General features: G+C 55.5%; 4 gene segments (V, D, J or C); all 4 read right to left on the minus strand.

The window, feature by feature from the left end:
• Positions 1–232: 232 nt before the first annotated feature.
• On the minus strand, positions 233–2,118 carry LOC311184165 (immunoglobulin lambda constant 1-like). The segment is given in 2 exons: positions 2,097–2,118; positions 233–552 (listed from the first exon to the last, which is right to left on the minus strand).
• A 1,478-nt stretch (positions 2,119–3,596) lies between these two features.
• Positions 3,597–6,263, minus strand: LOC311184166 (immunoglobulin lambda constant 2-like). The segment is given in 3 exons: positions 6,249–6,263; positions 5,337–5,388; positions 3,597–4,052 (listed from the first exon to the last, which is right to left on the minus strand).
• Positions 6,264–7,239: 976 nt separating this feature from the next.
• Positions 7,240–9,369, minus strand: LOC311184167 (immunoglobulin lambda constant 2-like). The segment is given in 3 exons: positions 9,323–9,369; positions 9,068–9,177; positions 7,240–7,788 (listed from the first exon to the last, which is right to left on the minus strand).
• A 3,118-nt stretch (positions 9,370–12,487) lies between these two features.
• LOC311184169 (immunoglobulin lambda constant 2-like) lies at positions 12,488–15,966 on the minus strand. The segment is given in 3 exons: positions 15,913–15,966; positions 14,183–14,234; positions 12,488–12,899 (listed from the first exon to the last, which is right to left on the minus strand).
• Between the last annotated feature and the right edge of the window lie 32 nt (positions 15,967–15,998).

Here is a 15,998-nt window from a genome sequence, read left to right on the forward strand (position 1 = left end):
TTCTTTCTGAGAAGGAAAAAGAATTTCATTTTGTTCTTCCCTGAGAACGGTTTGTTCAGGTCACAAAACGTAAAACAAAACGAGCCGAGAGCAGGATTCTGTTTGAGAATGAGGACATTTATTGAGAGTGGATTGTTTGCAGGATGAAGGGCTGGAGATGGGTGGGGTGGGATAGGAGATCCACGGGGATCCTGAGGCTCCAGGCCCCTGAGGGTGGGGAAGGCTGAGGGGCCTAAGAGCAGGCTTTGGTGTCCACTGTCTTCTCCACGGTGCTGCCCTCGTGCGTGACCTGGCAGGTGACACTCTGGTGGCTTTTCCACTGGCTGGAGGTCAGGCTCAGGTAGCTGCTGGCCGCATACTTGCTGTTGCTCTGCTTGGTGGCCTGGGTGGTCTCCACGCCCTGGCTGATGGTCTTTCCGTCTGCCTTCCAGGCCACGGTCACCGCGCCGGGGTAGAAGTCATTGACCAGACACACCAAGGTGGCCTTGTTGGTGCTGAGCTCCTCAGAGGAGGGTGGGAACAGAGTGACGGTGGGTGCGGACTTGGGCTGACCTGCAGGGTGCGGGAGGGCAGGAGAGAGAGGCTCACAGATCTGGCAGGACCCCCAGAACTCAGTCCTGAAATGAGTCCATGTCTCTAGGTGCTGGACAGAGACAGCTCTCGATCCTTGTCTCGCAAGGTCAGGCAGCTTTGTATGAGGCTTCACACACATACTCACATACACTCCAGCACACAAACACCAGCTACTGACTCATGCCAGCTTGGCCTCTTTTGAGGACCCGGTAGAGTCAGAGAGAGACTTCATGCCCTGATCTGAGTGCCAGGCCCTCAGTGGCCTTGTTCTCCCAGGGGGTTCCCAATCTCATCTTACTCCCTGCTCCCCTGTGTCTGGTGGCATCCACGCTGCAGTCTCCTCTTTCACTAGGGAATCTGTGTGTCCTGGGCCTTCTGTCTGTCTGAGATCCTCCCAGGTCCTTAGCTCATCTGTCTTTTTGGTTCCAGGCTGCCCTGCCAGTCATAGTGGGGGTTCCTTGCCCACAGTCCCTGACACTATGCTGAGCCCCTGCTCTACTCCCCATAGAGGAGTCCCTAGGCTGCCAGGGTTTGGGGTGTTAGCCCATGGTCCACACCCCGAGATTTTGGTAGATGGTGGGTTACCCTGTGAGGTAAGTGCTCTGTTCTGAGCCTGAGGCACTTTATAGCCCAGGAGTCGCTGTGTCCATCCAGAACATTCCTGCTAGCCGCCCCTGAACCCCGTTCACGGAGCTAATGTCTGTCTCATGGGCTTCTGGTGGTACCCAGGCTGAACCCTTCACTGTTCTCTGGAGTCCCAAGGCCTGGTCTTTACTCTGAGGTCTGTCCTCCTGTGTTCATGCTGCTAGGGTGACCTTTGGGCCTGAGTGCTTTGACTCCTGACCTATTGGGGTTTCCCTTGTGTCCCGGAGGAGGATTGACTGCACCCTGGGGAGAAAGATCTCATAGGAAATGCCCCTCCATCCTGTGACCCTTGTACTGCCTCTTTCTCCTTCACTCATGGCCCCAAAATTTCCCCCATAGTCCCTCACAGCTGCCATCAGAACCCATTGGAGACAGAATTGAAGAGACTGGGCCTTCCCCACCCCCCTGACATTGCTGGACCTGCTGCCCAGAGTGCCCCCACCCAGTCTTGGGCACCTCGTCCCGAGGGCCCCATCAGAAAGTCAGGAGGAGAATATGCTCTGGAGGCCAAGCTCACTCAGGTGAAGGACAGTGCAGAGGAGGGAGGCCCAGAAGAACAGACTGGGGAGGCCTCCTGCCTGGTCTGGTGCCACAGAGCGAGAGTGGGCAGGTGAGAAGGGCCAGACAGCAAGGGTGCAAGCAGCAGGCCCCATGGGATTCAGACCCAGCCCCAGCCAGGACAGAAAGGAGAGAAAAATTGAGCCAAATTTGATCCCAGAGCCCTAAGAGGAAGGAGAAGGGGAGACTCACCTAAGACGGTCACCTTGGTCCCTCCGCCGAACACAAGACACAGTGATACATCCTCATACAGAAACTCTCCTGTCAGCCTCCCCGGTCCCCAGACCACACTGGGTGCACCCCTCCCGCCCCAGGCCCACCTGCAGCTGCCTGGGAGCTCATGGCCCAGCCTCCTCTCATGGGCTGGTGGGCCCCAACCCCACCTGCAGCTTCATCCCCTGGGGAATGGGTCCATCTAGTCCCATTGTGGAGGGGGCAGGAGTGAATTCTGGTGACATCATTTCCAAGGTGACTTTCAATCCTGAAGGAGCTGTGTCCAGCCTCAGCCTGCTGGGGGGTCCTCAGCCTCATCAAGGGGCAGAGCTCAGACAGGACCTTGGATCCCATGGGAAGTGGCCTGTGTGTGGATGGACCTGGTCATGATCCACACTAGAGGAGCAAGGATGGGGCAGGTGTGAGCGAGCTGCTCACAGAGAGAATGAGAGAGCCTGTATCTGCGAAGGGCTGAAGCTCCGTGAGGATCCTGATGCCACCCGGCCCTGAATAGACGCCAAGCAGGCCTGAGTCAGGGCTAATGTGTGTGCGCTGGAGTTTATGTGAGTGGGGTGTGCGTGTGTGTGTGTCTGTGTTGTCTCTACATTATCAGCTCAGATCCCTGTCCTGGTTTTTCACTAGGACTATCTAATTCCTGATTCTCAGATCCCTTTCTTTTTTCAAATGTTGAGTCTGTCCTCAGACAAGGCAAGGCCCATTTCCAAAATCAGATTGAACTCAAGGTCGTTGGACACTTGGGCACTGGTGCTTGTGTTGGTTCCATGGAGGGCTGGTTGCTAAGGTTCAGAGAGAACATCTGACGTGTTCCCAGGGTACACACACCTCCCATGTGAGGTGAGGGGGGCCCCTATTAAACTTTGGAAGTGAGTGCCAGACACAGGCAGGAATTCTGTCCCTGTAGTGAGTTGACAAGGAGAAACCTGGTGGTAGGAGCAAGGGCAGTGTCCCAGGGGCCAGGCAGGCCAGGCCCCTGGGGAAGCGAGGATGTTTTAGGTTGTGACGATGCAGAATTGCAAGCGTATATGGAACTAGAGAATGCATAGACTTGATGAGTCCATCATGGAGTCAGGACATGAGGCCAGAGGACTTGTCCCAGACTGTGGGGATCAGCATCCAGGGGCAGAATTCAGACAGCGCCTTGGAGCCCATGGGAAGTGGCCTGTGTCTGGATGCACCTGGTCATGGCACTTGGTCATGGACTCTCGTGCACTAGTGCTTGTGTTGGGTCCATGGAGGGCTGGTTGCTAAGGTTCAGAGAGAACATCTGACTTGTTTCCAGGGGTACACACACCTCCCATGTGAGGTGAGGGGGACCCCCATTAAACTGTGAAAGTGAGTGCCAGACACAGGCTCGTCCAATAGAGGAGCCAGGATGGGGCAGGTGTGAGTGGGGCCCTCAGGTCTCACTTTCAATTTCCTGTTCTGGATAGTCTCTGGACATCTGGAAGTGTAAAACACCCTTCAGGTGAAAATGGAGCCCCCACTGGTGGTTCATTCTCAGAAGGGAAAAGAAATTTGTTTTGATGTTCCCTGAGAATGGTTTGTTCAGGTCACAAAATGTTAAAGAAAATGAGAGGAGAGCAGGATTCTGTTTGAGAATGAGGACATTTATTGAGAATGGATTGTTTGCAGGATGAAGGACTGGAGATAGATGGGGTGGGGAGGGAGACCCATGGGGGTCCTGAGGCTCCAGGCCTCTGAGGATGGGGAAGGCTGAGGGGCCTAAGAGCAGGCTTTGGTGTCCACTGTCTTCTCCACGGTGCTGCCCTCGTGCGTGACCTGGCAGGTGACACTCTGGTGGCTTTTCCACTGGCTGGAGGTCAGGCTCAGGTAGCTGCTGGCCGCATACTTGCTGTTGCTCTGCTTGGAGGGCTTGGTGGTCTCCACGCCCTGGCTGATGGGCTTTCCGTCTGCCTTCCAGGCCACGGTCACATAGTCAGGGTAGAAGTCATTGACCAGACACACCAAGGTGGCCTTGTTGGTGCTGAGCTCCTCAGAGGAGGGCGGGAACAGTGTGACAGAGGGTGCGGACTTGGGCTGACCTGCAGGGTGTGGGAGGGCAGGAGGACAGAGGCTCAGAGTCCTGGTGGGAACTCAGGACCTCAGTGCTAATGTGCAGGCATGTCCCCAGGTGCTGGAGTCTTGTTCCTGGAAGCAGGTGGCTGAGAGTTGGGTCACACCGTTTCCTTTGGAAGAGACTTCATGCTGTGAGGCCAGTGTTCTGGGGCCCTCAGTGCCCTAATTCTCTCTGGGGTTCCCTCGTCTCATCTTGCCCTCTGTTCTTCTGTGTCTCGCTCACATCCACCCTGATGTCCTGTCTTTCAGCAGGGAATCAGTGTCTCCTGGGCCTTCTGTGTGTCTGAGATCTCCCCCAAGACCCCAGCTCATCTGTTTTTTGCTTCAGACTGCCCTGCCAGTCATGGGGTGGCGGTGTCGTGCCCACAGTTCCTGACACCATGTTACGCCCCCGTCTTACTCCCTACTTGAGAGTCCCTAGGCTGCCACAGGGAGGGGTGTCAGCCCAGGGCCTGGACTCCATGGAGTCTGGTAGACAGTGGGTTACCCTTCTGAAGTGAGTGCTGTGTCCTGAGACTGGACAGCATCTACATCAGGGTCTGACTGTCCTGTGAGGTTTCCGGGGAGCTGTCCTTAGGACATCAGTGTGTGACTGAGCCCGTGTCCCTGAGGTGCCCCTCTCCTGCACATCTACTTGCGTCCTCCACTGCAGTGCTGATATTCGAGAAGTCCTTTGGGGTCCAAGCTTCCTGACACCTGTCTGCGGGGTGGTCCCGCCTGTCCTGGTGTCGTGGGAGTTGGAGGAGGAATAGGCCACTCCCTCCTACCACCTTCCCTATGAATTCCTTCCCTCACCCTTACTGTGCACTGTTCTCCCTTCTCCCCAAGTCCCCAGCCAGGGCCCCATTAGCCATCCCTCACCACACCGGGTTGAGCATGAATGACACACACATGGGCTGGGCCTTGTTCTCAGAAACTCTGCAAAATCCCAGGACCCGGCCAGAACACTTTTCCCTTAGATTCTTCCCTTAACTGTTCTCAGACCCTGGGTTGGGGACCCTGAAGAGTGAACTGAGCATCCCAGAGTCTAGAGGTGAAGCTCCCCTGGAGATAGGGCTGGGGACAGTGACACCTGAGGACCAGGGAATGTTCTGTGGGGAGGTCCCAGCCTCCCAACCAGACCTCAGAGAGGTTGGGACCAGCTGGAGAGGATGAGGGTGAAGGTTACAGACCCCGCAGCCCAAGTAGGAATAGACAGGAGGAACAATACACCCCGAGTTCACACTGGAGGAAGGAGCAAGAAGACTCACCAAGGATGGTCAGCTGGGTCCCTCCGCCGAACACAGCACACAGTGACACAGCCTAGAGCACAAACCCTCTGTTCTCCCCACTTGCCCACCCCCTTCTGCCCCCAGGCCCCCAGCAGCTGCAGGAGGACGGAGCTTCACCTCCAGGTCCAGCCTCCTTTCACGGGTGCTGGTCAGGCAGCTGGGGGCGGTGGTTAGAGGAAGGTGTGTCCTGCAGACCTGGGATTTCAAATCCATGGATTGTTAGGGCCACACCTGCCGTCGGGCGGGACAGGTGGCAGAGAATTCTGGGATGGAAATGGAACTTGCAGTTCATCCCTTTCTTAGGTAGGAGCCGTGTGCTGACTCAGCTCACTTGGGGTACATTGCTGACAGGGTGAGCAGGTCTGTTCACACCACAGAATGATAGACGGGGTCACTTGCAGAATTGGGACTTGTGGGAAGAGACCTGGATGCCACCTGGTCCTCAACACAAGAACTTGTGCAGTGCTGGGGTGGGAATGGGAAGTCTTGGTGGGGAGTACAATCGGCTTGACCTAGAGCCCCCAGGTCCCCAGGCTGGGTGTTGAGCTCCTGGGTCCTTGTTCTGGGTTGTCAGCCTGAAAGTTCAGTGTGATGGTCAATGTTTAGTCCCTTTCCTCAGCTGCCTCCTTGTACAGGGCTGGGATTAGAGGCGCGAAGGCCTAGAGGGCACCCCTCAAGGGCAGTGAGGGAGTCCCTGAGCTCTACGCGTGTGACTCCCTGCTTTCTCCTGCACTTCCCTGGCTCACACATGCCTCACACATGTGAGTGCCCCTGGCACAGAGCACCCTGTCCTGACACACCGCACCCCTACGAGGACATGCATACTGTGAGTGGGCCCTAACATCCAGGTTCTCGTGAGCAACCTGACCTGGTGTTGCCTGCAAGACTCACACAAGGGACTCCCATGCTGGGCAGTCTGTTTTCCTGACACAGTCTCCCCCAGATCTGCCCACTGGCAGCAGTCAGCCGGCCTCCCACGAGCCTCCTCAGAGCCTGTCCTGAGTGTCCCGGCCCTTCCGCTCTGACACTGCTTGGCCCTGGTTGGCCAGAATCCAAGGTCAGCAGTGACTGACTTCTCTTTGCTCATGGCCCAGCCTGGGCCCCTGGGCCACCCTTGCTCATCTGCCCAGTGATGCCTGCCACTGCAACACTTGGAACTGGCCTTCTGTCTTTTTATTATGTTTTGTATTCATGCTTGAGAGTGTGTGTGTGAGTGTGTTAAGTGTGTGTGTGGGTGTGTATGTGTTTATGAGTGTGAGTTACAGCTCAGATCCCACAGTGAACTCTAAAGAGGACTACAGACTCATGGACACCCCTAGATCTGACCTTGATTTTGAACACACAGGACCAAGAAAATCATCTGATGAAGAGGACATTCGACCACTGGGTCTGTGGTGTAAAGAGCAGAACGGATCTCTGTCTCTCAGTGTTCAGAAAACACCAAGTAGTCTGTGAGACATGTGGTATGAGGGGATGCCAGGGAGACTATGGGGGTGAAGACCCAGGGCCAGGGGCTGAATGTGCTGTGGTTAGAGTGACAGAGAATACCTGTGGGAGTAGCAAGGACAGTGTCCTCAGGGAGGCAGGAGCAGAGGGTTCCAGAAGACATGAAGACCATTTATCTGAGACCATGGTGACTCCCAATGAGGTAGAACCCAATTAGCACGTGAATGTAAAGACAGAGGTTTCCAGGGAAGGGTCTCACACAGGATCCTGAGGCCCTGGTCCCCAGGGCAGTGTCCTGGGTAGGGCTGCACATGGTCAGGGTCCACACAGGAGGAGCCAGGATGGGGAAGGTACAAGGGTGGACTCTCCTGCCTCTACCAAAATTTCCTGTTCTGGAATATTCCTGGACACTGGAATGCACAACACCTTTGAGGGGAAAATGAAGACTTCAATGATGGCTTTTTACCTTCCCTTCAGGAAATGGATATTTCAGGACCAAAAATATTAATCAAAAAACGAGAGGAGAGCAGGATTCTGTTTGAGAATGAGGACATTTATTGAGAATGGATTGTTTGCAGGATGAAGGGTGGAGATTGGTGGGGTGGGGAGGGAGACCCATGGGGTCCTGAGGCACAGGTCCCTGAGGGTGGGGGAGGCTGAGGGGCCTAAGAACAGGCTTTGGTATCCACTGTCTTCTCCACGGTGCTGCCCTCGTGCGTGACCTGGCAGGTGACACTCTGGTGGCTTTTCCACTGGCTGGAGGTCAGGCTCAGGTAGCTGCTGGCCGCATACTTGCTGTTGCTCTGCTTGGAGGGCTTGGTGGTCTCCACGCCCTGGCTGATGGGCTTTCCGTCCGCCTTCCAGGCCACGGTCACAGCGCCGGGGTAGAAGTCATTGACCAGACACACCAAGGTGGCCTTGTTGGTGCTGAGCTCCTCAGAGGAGGGCGGGAACAGAGTGACGGAGGGTGCGCTCTTGGGCTGACCTGCAGGGTGCGGGAGGGCAGCAGGTAGACAGGTTCAGAGTCTAGGCTGTAACCGCCTGATTCAGAGTTGATGTGAATCAAGTGGCCCCTGAGCACACATCAGGGCTTCTAGTTCAGAATTCATTTGAAATCTGAGGGTTTTTGCCTGAAATGGCAGCTTGCCATTTTCTACAATAACCCCCCATTAAGGAATAATGAGCTGAACACCTGCCCTCACCTGTTCTGAGACCCTCTTTTACTCTGTTCTCTCATGGAGCTAACTTGCCCACCCTTCCTGCCCTCCCTTCTCACTATCTGCTGGGCTTCTCTCTCTTTGGGGTTACTTGCTGTCCACCCCCTGATCTCCAGGGGTGTTGTCTTGAGATGCTTCTGACCTTATGTAGCTGCCCTGGCAGTTGCTTTGCTTTCCCCCTTGTCTGAGTCCCCTGGAGGCTCTCGGTGGGATCGGACTTTTGCTGACAGGAACCGCGTCTCTGCTGTCCTTGGGGCTCTCTCATCTGACAGTTGCTTCCCCTAGGTTCTCGATTAGTCTGAAGGGTCCATGGCCTGATAGGAGCCCTCAGAGATCTCTCAAGGATGGTTCATCTGAGCAGTCTCCTGTGGGACTCAGCAGCCACCATTGACTCTGGCCTGGCCTTTGAGTTTTCCTTTTCTAGTTCTTAGCCTGTAGATCGATCTCCTGGATCCTCAGGCCTCCCTCCTGCAGAGCCCCTTTGTCCCAAGCAGGCCGAGACATGGCTTCTGCTGGAAACATAGGGGAGTCCTTCCCACCATCAACTTTCTTGTTCCTGATCCTGAGTCCCACAGTCCAAGGAGCAGACCTCAACCTCTGACTGTGTGTCCCCAGCCATGGCCGTGATCGGCCTGGGTCCTTTTAAAGTGTGTCTGTGGTGTCTCCCTGAGCAGGTTTGGTGCCCTGTTCCCTTGAAGGTAGGTATCCCCAAGAGACCACTAAGTCAATGCTAGACCAAACAGCAGCCCAGGTAGGGACAATGAAAACAGAGCAAGCCTGGGGACTCGACATGGCCTTAAGAGACAGGGAATAGACCTCAGCAGGTCATCCTGTCCATTCCCTCCCCCTAGGGTCAGAGGGGAAGGCTTCTGGTGACCACAGAGGCAAGCAGGACAGTGTGAGCAGGGAGGGTGGAGCTCGGGGTACCAGGGCTGAGACCCTATCTGATAGCTGGACCCCAAAGTGAGATAAGACAAAAAGCACAAACACGGCAGAAAATTGTTCTAGGCCAGGAGGAAAGCAGGGAACTGGGGGGAAGAGACTCACCTAGGACGGTCAGCTGGGTCCCTCCGCCGAACACCCAACACAGTGACAAAGTCTCATACAAAAACCCTCCCTGGGAGTCCCTGCCCCACCTCCCAGCCCCCAACCTGCAGCTGTGATGGAGGAAGTCAGGTCATTGCCCCAGGCTGGTGATTGCTCAGCTGGGGTGGGGATATGGTGGGTGGGTGGGAGGTGAGCCTGAGCCTTCACTCCATTCCCTCCCCAACATGTATCTGGATAGGAGACCCATGGACTCACCGCAGGGATATGCAGGAGCTGAATGTATTTGCTCTCTTGGATCCCATATTCCAAGCCCTTCCCCCTGGATGGGGACTGCATGTGTTGGGGAAAATTTGTGTCACTGAAAAGTGAAGATTCATGAAGAGAGCAGCATGTCTGCTCTCTGTGGGTTGACATGATGCCTTGCTGATATCATGGGGCTGGGGTTTCCCCAGTTCTTGTAGGGAGACACAGCTTTCCTCGTGGAGTAGTGGACACTGGAATTTTCCCACTGGCCTAAAATGGACAGCAGGGATCAGAACCTCACCTTCCCTAGAGAGGGCCTCATCTGGGTTCTCCTGAAATGTCTGGGCTAGTCCCACAGAAAATGCCAAGATTTCTATCAGGTTGACCTCGTAACCTCCCTCTTCTTCCTCTTCGTCTCATGTTTGGGGGTTTCAGGTGGCGATTGTTTCTCAGCCACATTCAAGTGGGAGACATGAACAGCACCCTGACTACATCCCATGTCCCCGACAGGGAGCCCAGATAGGGGACCCATTTCAGGTCTGGGCAGGCAAGGCACAGATGAGCTACAGCAGTTGTCATCCAGGACCAGGAGCGATGGGGTTTCCTAGAGTTCCCATGGACCCCACGATTCACCTGAAGAGGCGCCCACTGGCCAAAGCTGAGACACGCTCCTCAGTATTATTTAACCAAGGTGGACTGTCCCCTCTCAGAACACTCACATCCGAGGGTTCACAGAAGTAGCAAAGATATTATCCCTTATGGGGGATGCAGGGCTCACATCATCACTGTCAGGAGTTCAATAAAAGGACAGTCTGTTTAGTTTCTGTTTAAGTGGAGTGTGAAATGCACTACAGGTGAGCAGAGCGCAATCGAAGGCTCCGCCCTACTGGACACACCGCCTGAGAAGGGAAGGAGCCCGGAGCTGAACATACAGGTCGCCGGAAAGGGAGTTGAGGTCAGAAGAGGAGCCACATCCCAGCATGGGTGTCTTTGATGATGTGTCCAGTCCTCCTGGGGACCTGTCTTGCCAGAAGGCCCTCCTGAATCATACCTTCTAGTCTCCTAGAACCACCTTGTAGAAAATCCAGGGTGAACCTCGCGGTCACTGTTGGGGAGGCTGGGCCATCCTCTCCCTCCTACGCCGGGGAATACAGCACTGTTTGGGGAGTTCCTTACATTCCAACATGGTCCCAAAACAACCTGCTCTCCAGTGACAATTTCAATTATGTTGTACTCAGATACAAAGTAACATCCGCAAAGGAACAACGGCACAAAGTTATGAGCAAAATAATCACACTCTGACCTTTGTGAACCCTTTGATGAGAACCTATTAATGATTTGTTGATATTATGAAATCAGCACTATTTAAGCACTGTGAATCTCACCATCAGAACACTGTCGTCCAGAGTTCCCCGAGATACTGGCTTCCATGTGCTTGTCATGATTTTATTTTTTCAGGTCCTTGTCTGTCTAGGACCCCAATGGAATATTTTCAGCTACATGGTGTGAGGTGGGGAATCTGTGGTGCATGTTGCATTAGGGAGGCACTGCTGGGGGGCCGGTGGCAGCGCCTGTAGGAGAAATGATCATTTTGAAGGTGGAGTGAGGGTGACGTGGCTCATTTGTTCTTTTGTCTTTTCATTCTTGTGTTTAAAGTTTTCTCCCATAGAACAACAAGGAAAAGGAAAGGCTAAGCTCAGGACAGGACTCGGTGGGTGTGGGTGACGTCATTCTACATAGCTGGTCCCGTGATTGAAGAAGACCTAGGTTGTCCTCTCTCCCACTGGGGGCTCACTTTTCACCATTCAAGTGAGGTAGGGAGTGCTGTGGGACAGCAGTAACCTTCAGTTTCTTCACATGTGACTTGGTGGAAGATGGGCTCGTGTGAATTTCAGGGGGAACCCTGTCCTCTCATTTGTTGTGGCCCCAGCGTTCCCTGCGTCTTAGGCTCTTTCCTTGGGTGTCTGGCCACTGCAAAGCTCTGGCAAAGTCAACTCTGGGTCTTAGACGAAGCAGAATGACAGGCAGGAATCCAGGAAGTGCAGAGGAATGAGCCAAGGCAGAGCAGGTCAAGCCTGGACCTCCACAAGGCTGAGTGCACCTGCCAACACGGACCCGGGTGCGAGTGTCTCTGCGAGCAGACCTTGCATCCGGGATGAGCTACACTGAGCCATGGGGGGTGGGCTCAGGGCAGAAAGGGTCATAGTCCTACTGGGAGGGGATGTCACCATCTGAAACTCTCACTGGCCCCCATAGTTTGCTGGAATCAGCTGAATGAGAACTGATACTAAACTTGGGAACACTCGCTGCATGGACTGTGGCCTTTCTTATGAACCCAGTTGTCCATGTCCTCCTTCTCGCCGGCTGACTTGCCAGCTCCCTCCATAGCCCAACCATAACATGAACACTCCCTGAGAGACACTCCTTAACTGAGGTGCCAAACACAGACAGTGTCACCCTGGGTCCAGCCTGACCAGAACCTGCAGATCATAGACTCAGCGACCTTGTTCTCAGCCTCAGCCCACATTCCAGCCCCAGTGACCAGAAACACTAGTGTCCCGAAAGGGTTCAGGGCTCCCTGGGTGGGTGGGGAGCGTCAAGCAGCCTGGGATTGTTGGGCTGTGTGAGGTCACCTGAGTCCTGCTGCAGGGTGTGTGTGTGTGCCAGTCGGTGCACTGAGAGGCCAGAGGACCGTCCTTGTGTTTTGTAGTGTCCACAGCTTTCCATGGCTCTGGGAATGTAGGCGCAGGGGCCATTCACCTGTATCACTGTCCCACTGGGCCCGTGGATGGATGGAGGAGTTTCAACCTCAGACAACGACCTTGATGTTCCCCCCACGGTCTAGCTCTAGCTGACTCCAGGCGCCCTGCTCACTTCCCCTGACTCTCTCTCACTTGGGCCATCTCCCTTCCCAGGAGGTAGCACTGCATCAGGGGCTTTGGGGAAGGACAACTTCTTGCTTTGGGTGCCGAGTCCCCGTGCCCACGGAGCTCACCAGCGCCTACAGGGGTTTCTGGGGGTGATGGGCAGGTGGAATCTCAGTCCTTGTTGTCTGATGTTCATTACAGACCCTTTACCCCAGAGTCATGACCAGACACCTGCACGTTGGATGAGAAATGGCGAAGTCTTTATTGAGGAGCAGTAGTAACTGTAAGGGAGGGGAACTACTGGCCTGAGCACAAGGTGGGGGGCTCAGGGTTCCAGCAGAGAACTGGGGCAAGGGTATGTGGGTGAGGAGGATCCCCCAAGGATGGAGGAGGCTGAGGGGCCTAAGAGCAGGCTTTGGTGTCCACTGTCTTCTCCACGGTGCTGCCCTCGTGCGTGACCTGGCAGGTGACACTCTGGTGGCTTTTCCACTGGCTGGAGGTCAGGCTCAGGTAGCTGCTGGCCGCATACTTGCTGTTGCTCTGCTTGGAGGGCTTGGTGGTCTCCACGCCCTGGCTGATGGTCTTTCCGTCCGCCTTCCAGGCCACGGTCACCGCGCCGGGGTAGAAGTCATTGACCAGACACACCAAGGTGGCCTTGTTGGTGCTGAGCTCCTCAGAGGAGGGCGGGAACAGTGTGACAGAGGGTGCGGACTTGGGCTGACCTGCAGGGTGCGGGAGGGCAGGAGGACAGAGGCTCAGAGTCCTGGTAGGTACTCAGGCCCTCAGTGCTAACGTGCAGGCATGTCCCCTGGTGCTGGAGCCTTGTTCCTGGAAGCAGGTGGCTGAGAGTTGGGTCACACTGTTTCCTTTGGGAGAGACTTCATGCTCTGAGGCCAGTGTTCTGGGGCCCTCAGTGCCCTAGTTCCTTCTGGGGTTCCCTTGTCTCATCTTGCCCTCTGCTCCCCTGTGTCTCACTCGCATCCACCCTGATGTCCTGTCTTTCAGCAGGGAATCAGTGTCTCCTGGGCCTTCTGTGTGTCTGAGATCTCCCCCAAGACCCCAGCTCATCTGTTTTTTGCTTCGGGCTGCCCTGCCAGTCATGGGGTGGCGGTGTCGTGCCCACAGTCCCTGACACCATGTTACGCCCCTGACTTACTCCCCACTCAGGAGTCCCTAGGCGGCCACAGGGAGGGGTGTCAGCCCAGGGCCTGGACTCCATGGAGGCTGGTAGACAGTGGGTTACCCTTCTGAAGTGAGTGCTCTGTCCTGAGACTGCACAGCATCTACATCAGGGTCTGACTGTCCTGTGAGGTTTCCGGGGAGCTGTCCTTAGGACATCAGTGTGTGACTGAGCCCGTGTCCCTGAGGTGCCCCTCTCCTGCACATCTACTTGCGTCCTCCACTGCAGTGCTGATATTCGAGAAGTCCTTTGGGGTCCAAGTTTCCTGACACCTGTCTGCGGGGTGGTCCCCCATGTCCTGGTGTCGTGGGAGTTGGAGGAGGAATAGGCCACTCCCTCCTACCACCTTCCCTATGAATTCCTTCCCTCACCCTTACTGTGCACTGTTCTCCCATCTCCCCAAGTCCCCAGCCAGGGCCCCATTAGCCATCCCTCACCACACTGGGTGGAGCGTGAGTGACACACACATGGGCTGGGCCTTGTTCTCAGAATCTCTGCAAAATCCCAGGACCCGGCCAGAACACTTTTCCCTTAGATTCTTCCCTTAACTGTTCTCGTACTCTGCGGTGGGGACCCTGAAGAGTGAACTGAGCATCCCAGAGTCTAGAGGTGAAGCTCCCCTGGAGATAGGGCTGGGGACAGCGAGACCTGAGGACTAGGGAATGTTCTGTGGGGAGGTCCCAGCTTCCCAACGAGACCTCAGAGAGGGTGGGACCACTGGAGAGGATGAGGGTGAAGGTTACAGACCCCGCAGCCCAAGTAGGAATAGACAGGAGGAACAATACACCCCGAGTTCACTCTGGAGGAAGGAGCAAGGAGACTCACCGAGGACGGTCAGCTGGGTCCCTCCGCCGAACACAGCACACAGTGACACAGCCTAGAACACAAACCCTCTGTTCTCCCCACTTGCCCGCCCCCTCCTGCCCCCAGGCCCCTGCAGCTGCAGGAGAGACCCAGGTCCAGCCTCCTTTCACGGGTGCTGGTCAGGCAGCTGGGGGCGATGGTTAGAGGAAGGTGTGTCCTGCAGACCTGGGATTTCAAATCCATGGATTGTTAGGGCCACACCTGCCGTCGGGCGGGACAGGTGGCAGAGAATTCTGGGATGGAAATGGAACTTGCAGTTCATCCCGTTCTTAGGTAGGAGCCGTGTGCTGACTCAGCTCACTTGGGGTACATTGCTGGCGGGGTGAGCAGGTCTGGTCACACCACAGAATGATAGACGGGGTCACTTGCAGAATTGGCACTTGTGGGAAGGGACCTGGATGCCACCTGGTCCTCAGCACAAGAACTTGTACAGCGCTAGGTGTGGGAATGGGAAGTCTGGGTGGGGAGTACAATCGGCTTGACCCCGATCCCCCAGGTCCCTGGGCTGGATGTTGAGCTCCTGGGTCCTTGTTCTGGGTTGTGCCGCCTGAATGTTCAGTGTGATGGTCACTGTTTAGTCCCTTTCTTCAGCTGCCTCCTTGTGCAGATGCAGGGCTGGGATTAGAGGCGCGAAGGCCTAGAGGGCACCCCTCAAGGGCAGTGAGGGAGTCCCTGAGCTCTACGCGTGTGACTCCCTGCTGTCTCCTGCACTTCCCTGGCTCACACATGCCTCACATATGTGAGTGTCCCTGGCACAGAGCACCCTGTCCTGACACACCACACCCCTACGAGGACATTCATGCTGTGAGCGGGCCCCAACATCCAGGTCCTCGCGCGCAACCTGACCTGGTTTGTTGCCTGCAAGGCTCACACAAGGGACTCCCATGCTGGGCAGTCTGTTTTCCTGACACAGTCTCCCCCAGATCTGCCCACTGGCAGCAGTCAGCCGGCCTCCCACGAGCCTCCTCAGAGCCTGTCCTGAGTGTCCCGGCCCTTCCGCTCTGACACTGCTTGGCCCTGGTTGGCCAGAATCCAGGGTCAGCAGTGACTGACTTCTCTTTGCTCATGGCCCAGCCTGGGCCCCTGGGCCACCCTTGCTCATCTGCCCAGTGATGCCTGCCACTGCAACACTTGGAACTGGCCTTCTGTCTTGTTATTATGTTTTGTATTCATGCTTGAGAGTGTGTGTGTGAGTGTGTAAGTGTGTGTGTGTGTGTGTGTGTGTATGTGTTTATGATTGTGAGTTACAGCTCAGATCCCACGGTGAACTCCAAAGAGGACTACAGACTCATGGACACCCCTAGATCTGACCTTGATTTTGAACACACAGGACCAAGAAAATCATCTGATGATGAGGGGACATTCGATCACTGGGTCTGTGGTGTAAAGAGCAGAACGGATCTCTGTCTCTCAGTGTTCAGAAAACACCAAGTAGTCTGTGAGACATGTGGTATGAGGGATGCCAGGTAGACTACGGGGGTGAAGACCCAGGGCCAGGGGCTGAATGTGCTGTGGTTAGAGTGACAGAGAATACCTGTGGGAGTAGCAAGGACAGTGTCCTCAGGGAGGCAGGAGCAGAGGGTTCCAGAAGACATGAAGACCATTTATCTGAGACCACGGTGACTCCCAATGAGGTAGAACCCAATTAGCACGTGAATGTAAAGACAGAGGATTCCAGGGAAGGGTCTCACACAGGATCCTGAGGCCCTGGTCCCCAGGGCAATGTCCTGGGTAGGGCTGCACATGGTCACGGTCCACACAGGAGGAGCCAGGATGG

The sequence above is a fragment of the Talpa europaea genome (assembly GCF_964194135.1).
Source record: "Talpa europaea genome assembly, chromosome: 14".
NCBI classification, from domain to species: domain Eukaryota; kingdom Metazoa; phylum Chordata; class Mammalia; order Eulipotyphla; family Talpidae; genus Talpa; species Talpa europaea.